Source organism: Salmo salar, chromosome 05 (assembly GCF_965601325.2).
Source record: "Salmo salar chromosome 05, fSalSal1, whole genome shotgun sequence".
NCBI lineage: Eukaryota > Metazoa > Chordata > Actinopteri > Salmoniformes > Salmonidae > Salmo > Salmo salar.
In genome coordinates, this window is record NC_138295.1 from 75,160,595 (window position 1) to 75,176,394 (window position 15,800).

The window sequence follows — 15,800 nt, forward strand, 5'->3', positions numbered from 1 at the left end:
TAGAATGAGACAGAGAGAAGAGGGGGTGAACCGTAGTTTATAGAATGAGACAGAGTAGAGGGGGTGAACCGTAGTATATAGAATGAGACAGAGAGAAGAGGGGGTGAACCGTAGTTTATAGAATGAGACAGAGAGTAGAGGGGGTGAACCGTAGTATATAGAATGAGACAGAGAGAAGAGGGGGTGAACCGTAGTTTATAGAATGAGACAGAGAGAAGAGGTGGTGAACCGTAGTATATAGAATGAGACAGAGTAGAGGGGGTGAACTGTAGTATATAGAATGAGACAGAAAGAAGAGGGGGTGAACCGTAGTATATAGAATGAGACAGAGTAGAGGGGGTGAACCGTAGTATATAGAATGAGACAGAGTAGAGGGGGTGAACCGTAGTATATAGAATGAGACAGAGTAGAGGGGGAGAACCGTAGTATATAGAATGAGACAGAGAGAAGAGGGGGTGAACCGTAGTATATAGAATGAGACAGAGTAGAGGGGGTGAACCGTAGTTTATAGAATGAGACAGAGAGAAGAGGGGGTGAACCGTAGTATATAGAATGAGACAGAGAGAAGAGGGGGTGAACCGTAGTTTATAGAATGAGACAGAGAGAGAGGGGGTGAACCGTAGAATATAGAATGAGACAGAGTAGAGGGGGTGAACCGTAGTATATAGAATGAGACAGAGAGAAGAGGGGGTGAACCGTAGTATATAGAATGAGACAGAGTAGAGGGGGTGAACCGTAGTATATAGAATGAGACAGAGTAGAGGGGGTGAACCGTAGTTTATAGAATGAGACAGAGAGAAGAGGGGGTGAACCGTAGTTTATAGAATGAGACAGAGTAGAGGGGGTGAACCGTAGTATATAGAATGAGACAGAGTAGAGGGGGAGAACTGTAGTTTATAGAATGAGACAGAGAGAAGAGGGGGTGAACCGTAGTATATAGAATGAGACAGAGAAGAGGGGGTGAACCGTAGTTTATAGAATGAGACAGAGTAGAGGGGGAGAACTGTAGTTTATAGAATGAGACAGAGAGAAGAGGGGGTGAACCGTAGTATATAGAATGAGACAGAGAAGAGGGGGTAAACCGTAGTATATAGAATGAGACAGAGTAGAGGGGGAGAACCGTAGTTATAGAATGAGACAGAGTAGAGGGGGTGAACCGTAGTATATAGAATGAGACAGAGAGAGAGGGGGTGAACCGTAGTATATAGAATGAGACAGAGAGAGAGGGTGAACCGTAGTTTATAGAATGAGACAGAGATAGAGGGGGTGAACCGTAGTATATAGAATGAGACAGAGAGAAGAGGGGGTGAACCGTAGTTTATAGAATGAGACAGAGAAGAGGGGGTGACCGTAGTATATAGAATGAGACAGAGTAGAGGGGGTGAACCGTAGTATATAGAATGAGACAGAGAAGAGGGGGTGAACAGTAGTTTATAGAATGAGACAGAGTAGAGGGGGTGAACCGTAGTATATAGAATGAGACAGAGAGTAGAGGGGGTGAACCGTAGTATATAGAATGAGACAGAGTAGAGGGGGTGAACCGTAGTATATAGAATGAGACAGAGAGTAGAGGGGGTACACCGTAGTTTATAGAATGAGACAGAGAGAAGAGGGGGTGAACCGTATTATATAGAATGAGACAGAGTAGAGTGGGAGAACTGTAGTTTATAGAATGAGACAGAGAGAAGAGGGGGTGAACCGTAGTATATAGAATGAGACAGAGAAGAGGGGGTGAACCGTAGTTTATAGAATGAGACAGAGTAGAGGGGGAGAACTGTAGTTTATAGAATGAGACAGAGAGAAGAGGGGGTGAACCGTAGTATATAGAATGAGACAGAGAAGAGGGGGTAAACCGTAGTATATAGAATGAGACAGAGAGAAGAGGGGGTGAACTGTAGTTTATAGAATGAGACAGAGAGTAGAGAGGGTTAACCGTAGTATATAGAATGAGACAGAGAGAAGAGGGGGTGAACCGTAGTTTATAGAATGAGACAGAGAGAAGAGGGGGTGAACCGTAGTTTATAGAATGAGACAGAGAGTAGAGGGGGTGAACCGTAGTATATAGAATGAGACAGAGAGAAGAGGGGGTGAACCGTAGTTTATAGAATGAGACAGAGAGAAGAGGTGGTGAACCGTAGTATATAGAATGAGACAGAGAGAAGAGGGGGTGAACCGTAGTTTATAGAATGAGACAGAGAGTAGAGGGGGTGAACCGTAGAATATAGAATGAGACAGAGTAGAGGGGGTGAACCGTAGTATATAGAATGAGACAGAAAGAAGAGGGGGTGAACCGTAGAATATAGAATGAGACAGAGTAGAGGGGGAGAACCGTAGTTTATAGAATGAGACAGAGTAGAGGGGGTGAACTGTAGTATATAGAATGAGACAGAGAGAAGAGGGGGTGAACCGTAGTTTATAGAATGAGACAGAGTAGAGGGGGTGAACCGTAGTATATAGAATGAGACAGAGTAGAGGGGGAGAACTGTAGTTTATAGAATGAGACAGAGAGAAGAGGGGGTGAACCGTAGTATATAGAATGAGACAGAGAAGAGGGGGTGAACCGTAGTTTATAGAATGAGACAGAGTAGAGGGGGAGAACTGTAGTTTATAGAATGAGACAGAGAGAAGAGGGGTGAACCGTAGTATATAGAATGAGACAGAGAAGAGGGGGTAAACCGTAGTATATAGAATGAGACAGAGTAGAGGGGGAGAACCGTAGTATATAGAATGAGACAGAGTAGAGGGGGTGAACCGTAGTATATAGAATGAGACAGAGAGTAGAGGGGGTGAACCGTAGTTTATAGAATGAGACAGAGTAGAGGGGGTGAACCGTAGTTTATAGAATGAGACAGAGAAGAGGGGGTGACCGTAGTATATAGAATGAGACAGAGTAGAGGGGGTGAACCGTAGTATATAGAATGAGACAGAGAAGAGGGGGTGAACCGTAGTTTATAGAATGAGACAGAGTAGAGGGGGTGAACCGTAGTATATAGAATGAGACAGAGAGTAGAGGGGGTGAACCGTAGTATATAGAATGAGACAGAGTAGAGGGGGTGAACCGTAGTATATAGAATGAGACAGAGAGTAGAGGGGGTACACCGTAGTTTATAGAATGAGACAGAGAGAAGAGGGGGTGAACCGTAGAATATAGAATGAGACAGAGTAGAGTGGGAGAACTGTAGTTTATAGAATGAGACAGAGAGAAGAGGGGGTGAACCGTAGTATATAGAATGAGACAGAGAAGAGGGGGTGAACCGTAGTTTATAGAATGAGACAGAGTAGAGGGGGAGAACTGTAGTTTATAGAATGAGACAGAGAGAAGAGGGGGTGAACCGTAGCATATAGAATGAGACAGAGAAGAGGGGGTAAACCGTAGTATATAGAATGAGACAGAGAGAAGAGGGGGTGAACCGTAGTTTATAGAATGAGACAGAGAGTAGAGGGGGTGAACCGTAGTATATAGAATGAGACAGAGAGAAGAGGGGGTGAACAGTAGTTTATAGAATGAGACAGAGAGAAGAGGGGGTGAACCGTAGTTTATAGAATGAGACAGAGAGTAGAGGGGGTGAACCGTAGTATATAGAATGAGACAGAGAGAAGAGGGGGTGAACCGTAGTTTATAGAATGAGACAGAGTAGAGGGGGTGAACCGTAGTATATAGAATGAGACAGAGAGAAGAGGGGGTGAACCGTAGTTTATAGAATGAGACAGAGTAGAGGGGGTGAACCGTAGTATATAGAATGAGACAGAGAGAAGAGGGGGTGAACCGTAGTTTATAGAATGAGACAGAGAGTAGAGGGGGTGAACCGTAGTATATAGAATGAGACAGAGAAGAGGGGGTGAACCGTAGTATATAGAATGAGACAGAGAGAAGAGGGGGTGAACCGTAGTATATAGAATGAGACAGAGTAGAGGGGGTGAACCGTAGTTTATAGAATGAGACAGAGTAGAGGGGGTGAACCGTAGTATATAGAATGAGACAGAGAGAAGAGGGGGTGAACCGTAGTTTATAGAATGAGACAGAGAGAAGATGGGGTGAACCGTAGTATATAGAATGAGACAGAGAGAAGAGGGGGTGAACCGTAGTTTATAGAATGAGACAGAGAGAAGAGGGGGTGAACCGTAGAATATAGAATGAGACAGAGTAGAGGGGGTGAACCGTAGTATATAGAATGAGACAGAAAGAAGAGGGGGTGAACCGTAGAATATAGAATGAGACAAAGTAGAGGGGGTGAACCGTAGTATATAGAATGAGACAGAGAGAAGAGGGGGTGAACCGTAGAATATAGAATGAGACAGAGTAGAGGGGGAGAACCGTAGTTTATAGAATGAGACAGAGTAGAGGGGGTGAACCGTAGTTTATAGAATGAGACAGAGAGAAGAGGGGGTGAACCGTAGTATATAGAATGAGACAGAGAAGAGGGGGTGAACCGTAGTTTATAGAATGAGACAGAGTAGAGGGGGAGAACTGTAGTTTATAGAATGAGACAGAGAGAAGAGGGGTGAACCGTAGTATATAGAATGAGACAGAGAAGAGGGGGTAAACCGTAGTATATAGAATGAGACAGAGAGTAGAGGGGGTGAACCGTAGTTTATAGAATGAGACAGAGTAGAGGGGGTGAACCGTAGTTTATAGAATGAGACAGAGAAGAGGGGGTGACCGTAGTATATAGAATGAGACAGAGTAGAGGGGGTGAACCGTAGTATATAGAATGAGACAGAGAAGAGGGGGTGAACCGTAGTTTATAGAATGAGACAGAGTAGAGGGGGTGAACCGTAGTATATAGAATGAGACAGAGAGTAGAGGGGGTGAACCGTAGTATATAGAATGAGACAGAGTAGAGGGGGTGAACCGTAGTATATAGAATGAGACAGAGAGTAGAGGGGGTACACCGTAGTTTATAGAATGAGACAGAGAGAAGAGGGGGTGAACCGTAGAATATAGAATGAGACAGAGTAGAGGGGGTGAACCGTAGTATATAGAATGAGACAGAAAGAAGAGGGGGTGAACCGTAGAATATAGAATGAGACAGAGTAGAGGGGGAGAACCGTAGTTTATAGAATGAGACAGAGAGAAGAGGGGGTGAACCGTAGTATATAGAATGAGACAGAGTAGAGTGGGAGAACTGTAGTTTATAGAATGAGACAGAGAGAAGAGGGGGTGAACCGTAGTATATAGAATGAGACAGAGAAGAGGGGGTGAACCGTAGTTTATAGAATGAGACAGAGTAGAGGGGGAGAACTGTAGTTTATAGAATGAGACAGAGAGAAGAGGGGGTGAACCGTAGTATATAGAATGAGACAGAGAAGAGGGGGTAAACCGTAGTATATAGAATGAGACAGAGAGAAGAGGGGGTGAACTGTAGTTTATAGAATGAGACAGAGAGTAGAGGGGGTTAACCGTAGTATATAGAATGAGACAGAGAGAAGAGGGGGTGAACCGTAGTTTATAGAATGAGACAGAGAGAAGAGGGGGTGAACCGTAGTTTATAGAATGAGACAGAGAGTAGAGGGGGTGAACCGTAGTATATAGAATGAGACAGAGAGAAGAGGGGGTGAACCGTAGTTTATAGAATGAGACAGAGAGAAGAGGTGGTGAACCGTAGTATATAGAATGAGACAGAGAGAAGAGGGGGTGAACCGTAGTTTATAGAATGAGACAGAGAGTAGAGGGGGTGAACCGTAGAATATAGAATGAGACAGAGTAGAGGGGGTGAACCGTAGTATATAGAATGAGACAGAAAGAAGAGGGGGTGAACCGTAGAATATAGAATGAGACAGAGTAGAGGGGGAGAACCGTAGTTTATAGAATGAGACAGAGTAGAGGGGGTGAACCGTAGTATATAGAATGAGACAGAGAGAAGAGGGGGTGAACCGTAGTTTATAGAATGAGACAGAGAGAAGATGGGGTGAACCGTAGTATATAGAATGAGACAGAGAGAAGAGGGGGTGAACCGTAGTTTATAGAATGAGACAGAGAGAAGAGGGGGTGAACCGTAGAATATAGAATGAGACAGAGTAGAGGGGGTGAACCGTAGTATATAGAATGAGACAGAAAGAAGAGGGGGTGAACCGTAGAATATAGAATGAGACAGAGTAGACGGGGAGAACCGTAGTTTATAGAATGAGACAGAGAGAAGAGGGGGTGAACCGTAGTATATAGAATGAGACAGAGTAGAGGGGGAGAACTGTAGTTTATAGAATGAGACAGAGAGAAGAGGGGGTGAACCGTAGTATATAGAATGAGACAGAGAAGAGGGGGTGAACCGTAGTTTATAGAATGAGACAGAGTAGAGGGGGAGAACTGTAGTTTATAGAATGAGACAGAGAGAAGAGGGGTGAACCGTAGTATATAGAATGAGACAGAGAAGAGGGGGTAAACCGTAGTATATAGAATGAGACAGAGAGTAGAGGGGGTGAACCGTAGTTTATAGAATGAGACAGAGTAGAGGGGGTGAACCGTAGTTTATAGAATGAGACAGAGAAGAGGGGGTGACCGTAGTATATAGAATGAGACAGAGTAGAGGGGGTGAACCGTAGTATATAGAATGAGACAGAGAGAAGAGGGGGTGAACCGTAGTTTATAGAATGAGACAGAGAGAAGAGGGGGTGAACCGTAGTTTATAGAATGAGACAGAGAGTAGAGGGGGTGAACCGTAGTATATAGAATGAGACAGAGAGAAGAGGGGGTGAACCGTAGTTTATAGAATGAGACAGAGAGAAGAGGTGGTGAACCGTAGTATATAGAATGAGACAGAGTAGAGGGGGTGAACTGTAGTATATAGAATGAGACAGAGAGAAGAGGGGGTGAACCGTAGTTTATAGAATGAGACAGAGTAGAGGGGGTGAACCGTAGTATATAGAATGAGACAGAGTAGAGGGGGAGAACTGTAGTTTATAGAATGAGACAGAGAGAAGAGGGGGTGAACCGTAGTATATAGAATGAGACAGAGAAGAGGGGGTGAACCGTAGTTTATAGAATGAGACAGAGTAGAGGGGGAGAACTGTAGTTTATAGAATGAGACAGAGAGAAGAGGGGTGAACCGTAGTATATAGAATGAGACAGAGAAGAGGGGGTAAACCGTAGTATATAGAATGAGACAGAGTAGAGGGGGAGAACTGTAGTTTATAGAATGAGACAGAGAGAAGAGGGGGTGAACCGTAGTATATAGAATGAGACAGAGAGAAGAGGGGGTGAACCGTAGAATATAGAATGAGACAAAGTAGAGGGGGTGAACCGTAGTTTATAGAATGAGACAGAGAAGAGGGGGTGAACCGTAGTATATTGAATGAGACAGAGTAGAGGGGGTGAACCGTAGTATATAGAATGAGACAGAGTAGAGGGGGTGAACCGTAGTATATAGAATGAGACAGAGTAGAGGGGGAGAACCGTAGTATATAGAATGAGACAGAGTAGAGGGGGTGAACCGTAGTATATAGAATGAGACAGAGAGTAGAGGGGGTGAACCGTAGTTTATAGAATGAGACAGAGTAGAGGGGGTGAACCGTAGTTTATAGAATGAGACAGAGAAGAGGGGGTGACCGTAGTATATAGAATGAGACAGAGTAGAGGGGGTGAACCGTAGTATATAGAATGAGACAGAGAAGAGGGGGTGAACCGTAGTTTATAGAATGAGACAGAGTAGAGGGGGTGAACCGTAGTATATAGAATGAGACAGAGAGTAGAGGGGGTGAACCGTAGTATATAGAATGAGACAGAGTAGAGGGGGTGAACCGTAGTATATAGAATGAGACAGAGAGTAGAGGGGGTACACCGTAGTTTATAGAATGAGACAGAGAGAAGAGGGGGTGAACCGTAGAATATAGAATGAGACAGAGTAGAGGGGGTGAACCGTAGTATATAGAATGAGACAGAAAGAAGAGGGGGTGAACCGTAGAATATAGAATGAGACAGAGTAGAGTGGGAGAACTGTAGTTTATAGAATGAGACAGAGAGAAGAGGGGGTGAACCGTAGTATATAGAATGAGACAGAGAAGAGGGGGTGAACCGTAGTTTATAGAATGAGACAGAGTAGAGGGGGAGAACTGTAGTTTATAGAATGAGACAGAGAGAAGAGGGGGTGAACCGTAGCATATAGAATGAGACAGAGAAGAGGGGGTAAACCGTAGTATATAGAATGAGACAGAGAGAAGAGGGGGTGAACCGTAGTTTATAGAATGAGACAGAAAGTAGAGGGGGTGAACCGTAGTATATAGAATGAGACAGAGAGAAGAGGGGGTGAACAGTATTTTATAGAATGAGACAGAGAGAAGAGGGGGTGAACCGTAGTTCATAGAATGAGACAGAGAGTAGAGGGGGTGAACCGTAGTATATAGAATGAGACAGAGAGAAGAGGGGGTGAACCGTAGTTTATAGAATGAGACAGAGTAGAGGGGGTGAACCGTAGTATATAGAATGAGACAGAGAGAAGAGGGGGTGAACCGTAGTTTATAGAATGAGACAGAGTAGAGGGGGTGAACCGTAGTATATAGAATGAGACAGAGAGAAGAGGGGGTGAACCGTAGTTTATAGAATGAGACAGAGAGTAGAGGGGGTGAACCGTAGTATATAGAATGAGACAGAGAGAAGAGGGGGTGAACCGTAGTTTATAGAATGAGACAGAGAGAAGAGGTGGTGAACCGTAGTATATAGAATGAGACAGAGTAGAGGGGGTGAACTGTAGTATATAGAATGAGACAGAGAGAAGAGGGGGTGTACCGTAGTTTATAGAATGAGACAGAGTAGAGGGGGTGAACCGTAGTATATAGAATGAGACAGAGTAGAGGGGGAGAACCGTAGTTTATAGAATGAGACAGAGAGAAGAGGGGGTGAACCGTAGTATATAGAATGAGACAGAGAGAAGAGGGGGTGAACCGTAGAATATAGAATGAGACAAAGTAGAGGGGGTGAACCGTAGTATATAGAATGAGACAGAGAGAAGAGGGGGTGAACCGTAGAATATAGAATGAGACAGAGTAGAGGGGGAGAACCGTAGTTTATAGAATGAGACAGAGTAGAGGGGGTGAACCGTAGTTTATAGAATGAGACAGAGAAGAGGGGGTGAACCGTAGTATATTGAATGAGACAGAGTAGAGGGGGTGAACTGTAGTATATAGAATGAGACAGAGAGAAGAGGGGGTGAACCGTAGTTTATAGAATGAGACAGAGTAGAGGGGGTGAACCGTAGTATATAGAATGAGACAGAGTAGAGGGGGAGAACCGTAGTTTATAGAATGAGACAGAGAGAAGAGGGGGTGAACCGTAGTATATAGAATGAGACAGAGTAGAGGGGGTGAACCGTAGTATATAGAATGAGACAGAGTAGAGGGGGAGAACTGTAGTTTATAGAATGAGACAGAGAAGAGGGGGTGAACCGTAGTATATAGAATGAGACAGAGAGAGGAGGGGGTGAACCGTAGTTTATAGAATGAGACAGAGTAGAGGGGGTGAACCGTAGTATATAGAATGAGACAGAGTAGAGGGGGTGAACCGTAGTTTATAGAATGAGACAGAGTAGAGAGGGTGAACCGTAGTATATAGAATGAGACAGAGTAGAGGGGGAGAACTGTAGTTTATAGAATGAGACAGAGTAGAGGGGGTGACCGTAGTATATAGAATGAGACAGAGAGAAGAGGGGGTGAACCGTAGTATATAGAATGAGACAGAGAGAAGAGGGGGTGAACCGTAGTATATAGAATGAGACAGAGAAGAGAGGGTGAACCGTAGTATATAGAATGAGACAGAGAGTAGAGGGGGTGAACTGTAGTATATAGAATTAGACAGAGAGAAGAGGGGGTGAACCGTAGAATATAGAATGAGACAGAGTAGAGGGGGTGAACCGTAGTATATAGAATGAGACAGAGAGAAGACGGGGTGAACCGTAGTATATAGAATGAGACAGAGAGAAGAGAGGGTGAACCGTAGTATATAGAATGAGACAGAGTAGAGGGGGTGAACCGTAGTATATAGAATGAGACAGAGTAGAGGGGGTGAACCGTAGTATATAGAATGAGACAGAGTAGAGGGGGTGAACTGTAGTATATAGAATGAGACAGAGTAGAGGGGGAAAACTGTAATTTATAGAATGAGACAGAGAGAAGAGGGGGTGAACCGTAGTATAAAGAATGAAACAGAGTAGAGGGGGAGAACCGTAGTATATAGAATGAGACAGAGTAGAGGGGGTGAACCGTAGTATATAGAATGAGACAGAGAAGAGGGGGTGAACCGTAGTTTATAGAATGAGACAGAGAGAAGAGGGGGTGAACCGTAGTTTATAGAATGAGACAGAGAGAGGAGGGGGTGAACCGTAGTTTATAGAATGAGACAGAGAAGAGGGGGTGAACCGTAGTATATAGAATGAGACAGAGTAGAAGGGGTGAACAGTAGTATTTTGAATGAGACAGAGTAGAGGGGGTGACCGTAGTATATAGAATGAGACAGAGTAGAGGGGGTGAACTGTAGTAAATACAGTCACCGAGGCGAGGTAACTGAAAAAGAGATGAAAAGGAAGAGGATTGGTTTGAGGGGGAATGTAGCCGTGATAGAGAGATTTGATAGTGAATTATTAATGCGATTGGGATGAAGACTAAGATTGGGAATGGTATTGAGATCTGTGTTGCGGTGGTGGTGACGGAATGCTGCGGATTACAGCTGGGCTCGTGACTGCAGTAATCCCACCATTACTGTGATAATCCACTCAAGTCTTTATATAAGAACCACTCAACCACAGCCAGAGGGAGTGTACACATACAGGTAGGATACAGTAGGTAACTGAACACACAGGTAGGAACCACTACACATTGGTAACTTTAACTGTACACATACTGGTGATTGGCTGCAGTATACACACACACATAGGTAGGATACAGTACAAGTAGGTAAAGGTACAGACTTCACACAGTGTGTGTGACTGTGTGTGTGTGAGAGAGAGAGAGAGCGAGACTGTGAATCCCAAACTGCCCCCTAGCCCCTACCAACTCCCTTGGAGGGCCTCCCGTAGTCACGTGTTGCTGATGAAGCTCAGGGGGTGACTTCCAGAGTGGCAATGGAATCAATAAACCATCAACTTCGAGACACACTCCTGACTTGAATGATACAATTCATGTTCCACTTTTAAATAATTTAAAAAAGCATGACATTCGAATGAACAAATCCCCCTGTCGTTTTACAAGATATTAACCCCAGTAACAGTTAAACATTTCATTTGTGTGGTATTTCATCTTTTACATGTGTCAAGTTTCGAAATCCGACAAACAAATGCATGTGGTGTAAAGTACTTAAGTAAAAATACTTTCAAGTATTACCTAAGTAGTTTTTTTGGGTACCTGTACTTTACAATTTATATTTTTGACAACTTTTACTTTTACTTCACTACATTTCTTAAGAAAATATTGTACTTTTTAGGCCATACATTTTCCCTGACACCCCAAAGTATTCGTTACATTTTGAATGCTTAGCAGCACAGGAAAACGGTCCAATTCATGCACTTATCAACAGAACACTAAACCCTGGTCATCCCTACATCCCTACTGCCTCTGATCTAGTGGACTCATTAAACACATGTTTCGTTTGTAAATTATGTCTAAATGTTGGAGTTTGCCCCTGGCTATCTGTACATTTAACAAATATTTGCTTAATATAAGGAATTTGCTTAATATATTTATACTTTTACTTTTGATACTTAAGTATATTTTAGCGATTACATTTACTTTTGATGCTTAAGTATATTTAAAACCCTATACTTTTAGACATTTACTCAAGTAGTATTTTACTGGGTAACTTTCACTTTTACTTGAGTCATTTTCTATTAGGTATCTTTACTTTTACAGTGCCTTGCGAAAGTATTCACCTCCCTTGGCATTTTTCCTATTTTGTTGCCTTACAACCTGGAACTAAAATATATTTTTTGGGGGTTAGTATCATTTGATTTACACAACATGCCTATCCACTTTGAAGATGCAAAATATTTTTTCTTGTGAAACAAACAAGAAATAAGACAAAAAAACAGAAAACTTGAGCGTGCATAACTATTCATCCCCCCCAAAGTCAATGTTTGTAGAGCCACCTTTTGCAGCAATTACAGCTGCAAGTCTCTTGGGGTATGTCTCTATAAGCTTGGCACATCTAGCCACTGGGATTTTTGCCCATTCTTCAAGGCAAAACTGCTCCAGCTCCTTCAAATTGGATGGGTTCCTGCTGGTGTACAGCAATCTTTAAGTCATACCACATATTCTCAATTGGATTGAGGTCTGGGCTTTGACTAGGCCATTCCAAGACATTTAAATGTTTCCCCTTAAACCCCTCGAGTGTTGCTTTAGCGGTATCCTTAGGGTCATTGTCCTGCTGGAAGGTGAACCTCTGTCCCAGTCTCAAATCTCTGGAAGACAAACAGGTTTCCCTCAAGAATTTCCCTGTATTTAGCGCCATCCATCATCCCTTCAATTCTGACCAGTTTCCCAGTCCCTGCCGATGAAAGACATCCCCACAGCATGATGCTGCCACCACCATACTTCACTGTGGGGATGGTGTTCTCGGGGTGATGAGGTGTTGGGTTTGTGCCAGACATAGCGTTTTCCTTGATGGCCTAAAAGCTCAATTTTAGTCTCATCTGACCAGAGTACCTTCTTCCATACGCTCTGTGGAGTGTACGGCTTAAAGTGGTCCTATGGACAGATTCTCCAATCTCCGCTGTGGAGCTTTGCAGCTCCTTCAGGGTTATCTTTGGTCGCTTTGTTGCGTCTCTGATTAATGCCCTCCTTGCCTGGTACGTGAGTTTTGGTGGGCACCCCTCTCTTGGCAGGTTTGTTGTGGTGCCATATTCTTTCCATTTTTAATAATGGATTTAATGGTGCTCCGTGGGATGTTCAAAGTTTTGGATATTTTTATATAACCCAACCCTGATCTGTACTTCTCCACAACTTTGTCCCTGACCTGTTTGGAGAGCTCCTTGGTCTTCATGGTGCCACTTGCTTGGTGGTGCCCCTTGCTTAGTGGTGTTGCAGACTGGGGCCTTTCAGAACAGGTGTATATATACTGAGATCATGTGACAGATCATGTGACACTTAGATTGCACACAGGTGGACTTTATTTAATGAATTATGTGACTTCTGAATGTAATTGGTTGCAGAGCAAAGGGGTGAATACATATGGACGAATTTTTTAAAACAAGTAATTTTTTTCATTTCACTTCACCAATTTGGACTATTTTGTGTATGTCCATTACATGAAATACAAATAAATTCAGTTTACATTACAGGTTGTAATGCAACAAAACAGGAAAAACGCCAAGGGGGGTGAGTACTTTTGCAAGGCACTGTACTCAAGTATGACAATTGGGTACTTTTCCACTACTGCATGTGACAATTAATTAGACACCTCCTACATTATTTTGTGTGAAACTGCACAAACTCAAATAAAGTGGTGCCTAATGGGATTCCACTTCGTTCTGAAACCAGCAACATTGCTGGCTCGGTTGAAGTGGTTATCGGAGGGTCTAAATAGCACCTACACCCTCCATCATTTTCACTCCCTCAGCTTTGGTACACTGGTAGAGAGGCGCGTGTATGCGCAAATGGAGGGCAGAGGGGGTGATTTGGGATTCAGCTATAGAGAGAGAGAAAAAGTGAGAGAGAGTTGACAGGGAAGGTGTCCCTGTGAAATTGCGATGAGCGACCCTAACCTTTGCCTGCAGCAGTATACTCTATGTAAGCTAGGCACAGAATGTGACCTGCTCTGTTGTGTTGGTTAACTTCATTATCAGTGGGTCAATTGATTATCTTCTTGGACAGACACAGAACAGCCATCAGAACATCACATTCTGTCCTCTACACAGAGGGCTTTATCAACTAACCACCTATAAGCCTAGTTTCAAGGAGCAACTGATATGTCCTAAACAGTGATGTAGTCGTTAAAAAAAGGTGGGTAAACTATAAACTCCAGTGGTAAACTATAAACTCCAGTGGTAAACTATAAACTCCAGTGGTAAACTATAAACTCCAGTGGTAAACTATAGACTCCAATGGTAAACTATAAACTCCAGTGGTAAACTATAAACTCCAGTGGTAAAGTATAAACTCCAGTGGTAAAGTATAAACTCCATTGGTAAATTATAAACTCCAGTGGTAAACTATAAACTCCAGTGGTAAACTATAAACTCCAGTGGTAAACTATAAACTCCAGTGGTAAACTATAGACTCCAGTGGGCGATCGAGACAAACCACCACCAATATGAACAAAAACGTATTCCATTTTTATAGCAGCTTGGGGTTAAACACTCCAAGCCTAAAGATAAATAATCCACATTGTTACAGAGGAACATTTTGAAATATTTTTTTTATAAATTTGTACAATTTAAAGAGAGTATGTTAGGGACAGTCTAATTCAAGTCAATGGTACCTATATTAGCATTTTCCAAATCATATCCAAATCATTTAGAAGTAAATTCACTGAGTTACACAATACATTTTGAGATACTTTAGTATCATTTGGACAGGAAACCTCATCATAGTGAGGATATTAATAGTGAGCAATATTCCCACTAGGTTACGCGTGGGCGTGCAGCTCCCTGGGACTGCCTCGCAGAAGAAATATCAGCCCTCACAGAGAAGCACGAGATTGAACTTCACTCAACTTTCTAGTTTTCCCCATTAGTTAACACTATCAACGTTTCCCTCTGCTGTGGAAAATGTGATCGAATCAACACAATATTAGCCACTTTCAATCCAGCATACTGAAACAAAACAAACTATGCAAGAGATTTTCTTGTAGGAAGATTGCATTGAGTAGGATTCTATTGCATTGACAGGCACGACTCAAGCCCATACTCTACACAGACTGGTGCGCCGTAACCAATCAGAGCTGCAGTATCCCTATATGCAAATAGACCATTGCCATATATGGATTTGCATGTAGCCAGTTGTGTACATTTGTTCCTATTCTTTGCTAGTGAGTTATTAGCCCAATTATAGCTAGTTTCTAGTCAGTGGTTGCTTCCTACAAGAGCACAAAACGTGTGCATCTCTTTTGAAAAGCAAGTAACAAACAAAACATGTATTGTAGCCACTTATATCTGTTCAAAATGTTGTTTGTCTATGGATATCTAAATCTTCTCAAACTTCAAAAAGAAATGTTCCTTAAGGGGGGTGTGTTCCTATAACATACCCTATTATTAGCATGTTGATTGTATTTGTAGGAAAATAGGGAAGGTAGACCATGGGGAGATGTTCATAATGAAACATATCTTCTTTAAGTACTTCCATTTGATTGATAAGATTAGCACAGATTTTCTCAGTGGACCCTACATGGGGCTCTGACCTCTAGTATGGGAACCACTGTACTAACCTTTCTCTCTGCTGGCTTCCTCTCTTTCTGTGTCTCCTCTGCCTCCTCCTCCATGCATCACAGCCTGCCTCAGCCTCACCACCGTCTGTCTCACCAGTACTCTCTGTAAAGAAAAGTTATGATGAGAACTTAGTAGCCTGCTGAGGTCAGGCTCCATTTAACATTAGCTTCTTACTTCATCCTTATAGCCAACTAGCTAGCTAGCTAGTAGAAGGTAGCTGTAGAAGGTAAGGAGACAGGTTAAAGAATGATTTTTATGCCTTGAGACAATTGAGACATAGATTGCGTATGTGTGTTATTCAGAGGGTGAATGTGGAAGACAAAAGATGTAAGTGCCTTTGAACGGGGTATGGTTGTACCTCAAGCTGGGGTAGTTCGTGTAACGTCTCACTGGCCCTTGGCCTGTGCCGCCACTCACAAGAGGGCGGAGTTAGCCATTTGAGAGAGTGGTGAATGTACA

The 15,800-nt window shown here is 43.0% G+C and overlaps 1 long non-coding RNA gene across 1 annotated transcript in view; it reads right to left on the bottom strand.

Moving 5' to 3' along the window:
* LOC145879572 (uncharacterized) overlaps positions 1-15,440 on the bottom strand; it is a 29,601-nt gene extending 14,161 nt beyond the window's left edge. The window contains exon 1 of the long non-coding RNA XR_014392411.1: positions 15,341-15,440. This is a non-coding gene — a long non-coding RNA (uncharacterized LOC145879572). The remainder of the gene's footprint in view (positions 1-15,340) is intronic.
* Between the last annotated feature and the right edge of the window lie 360 nt (positions 15,441-15,800).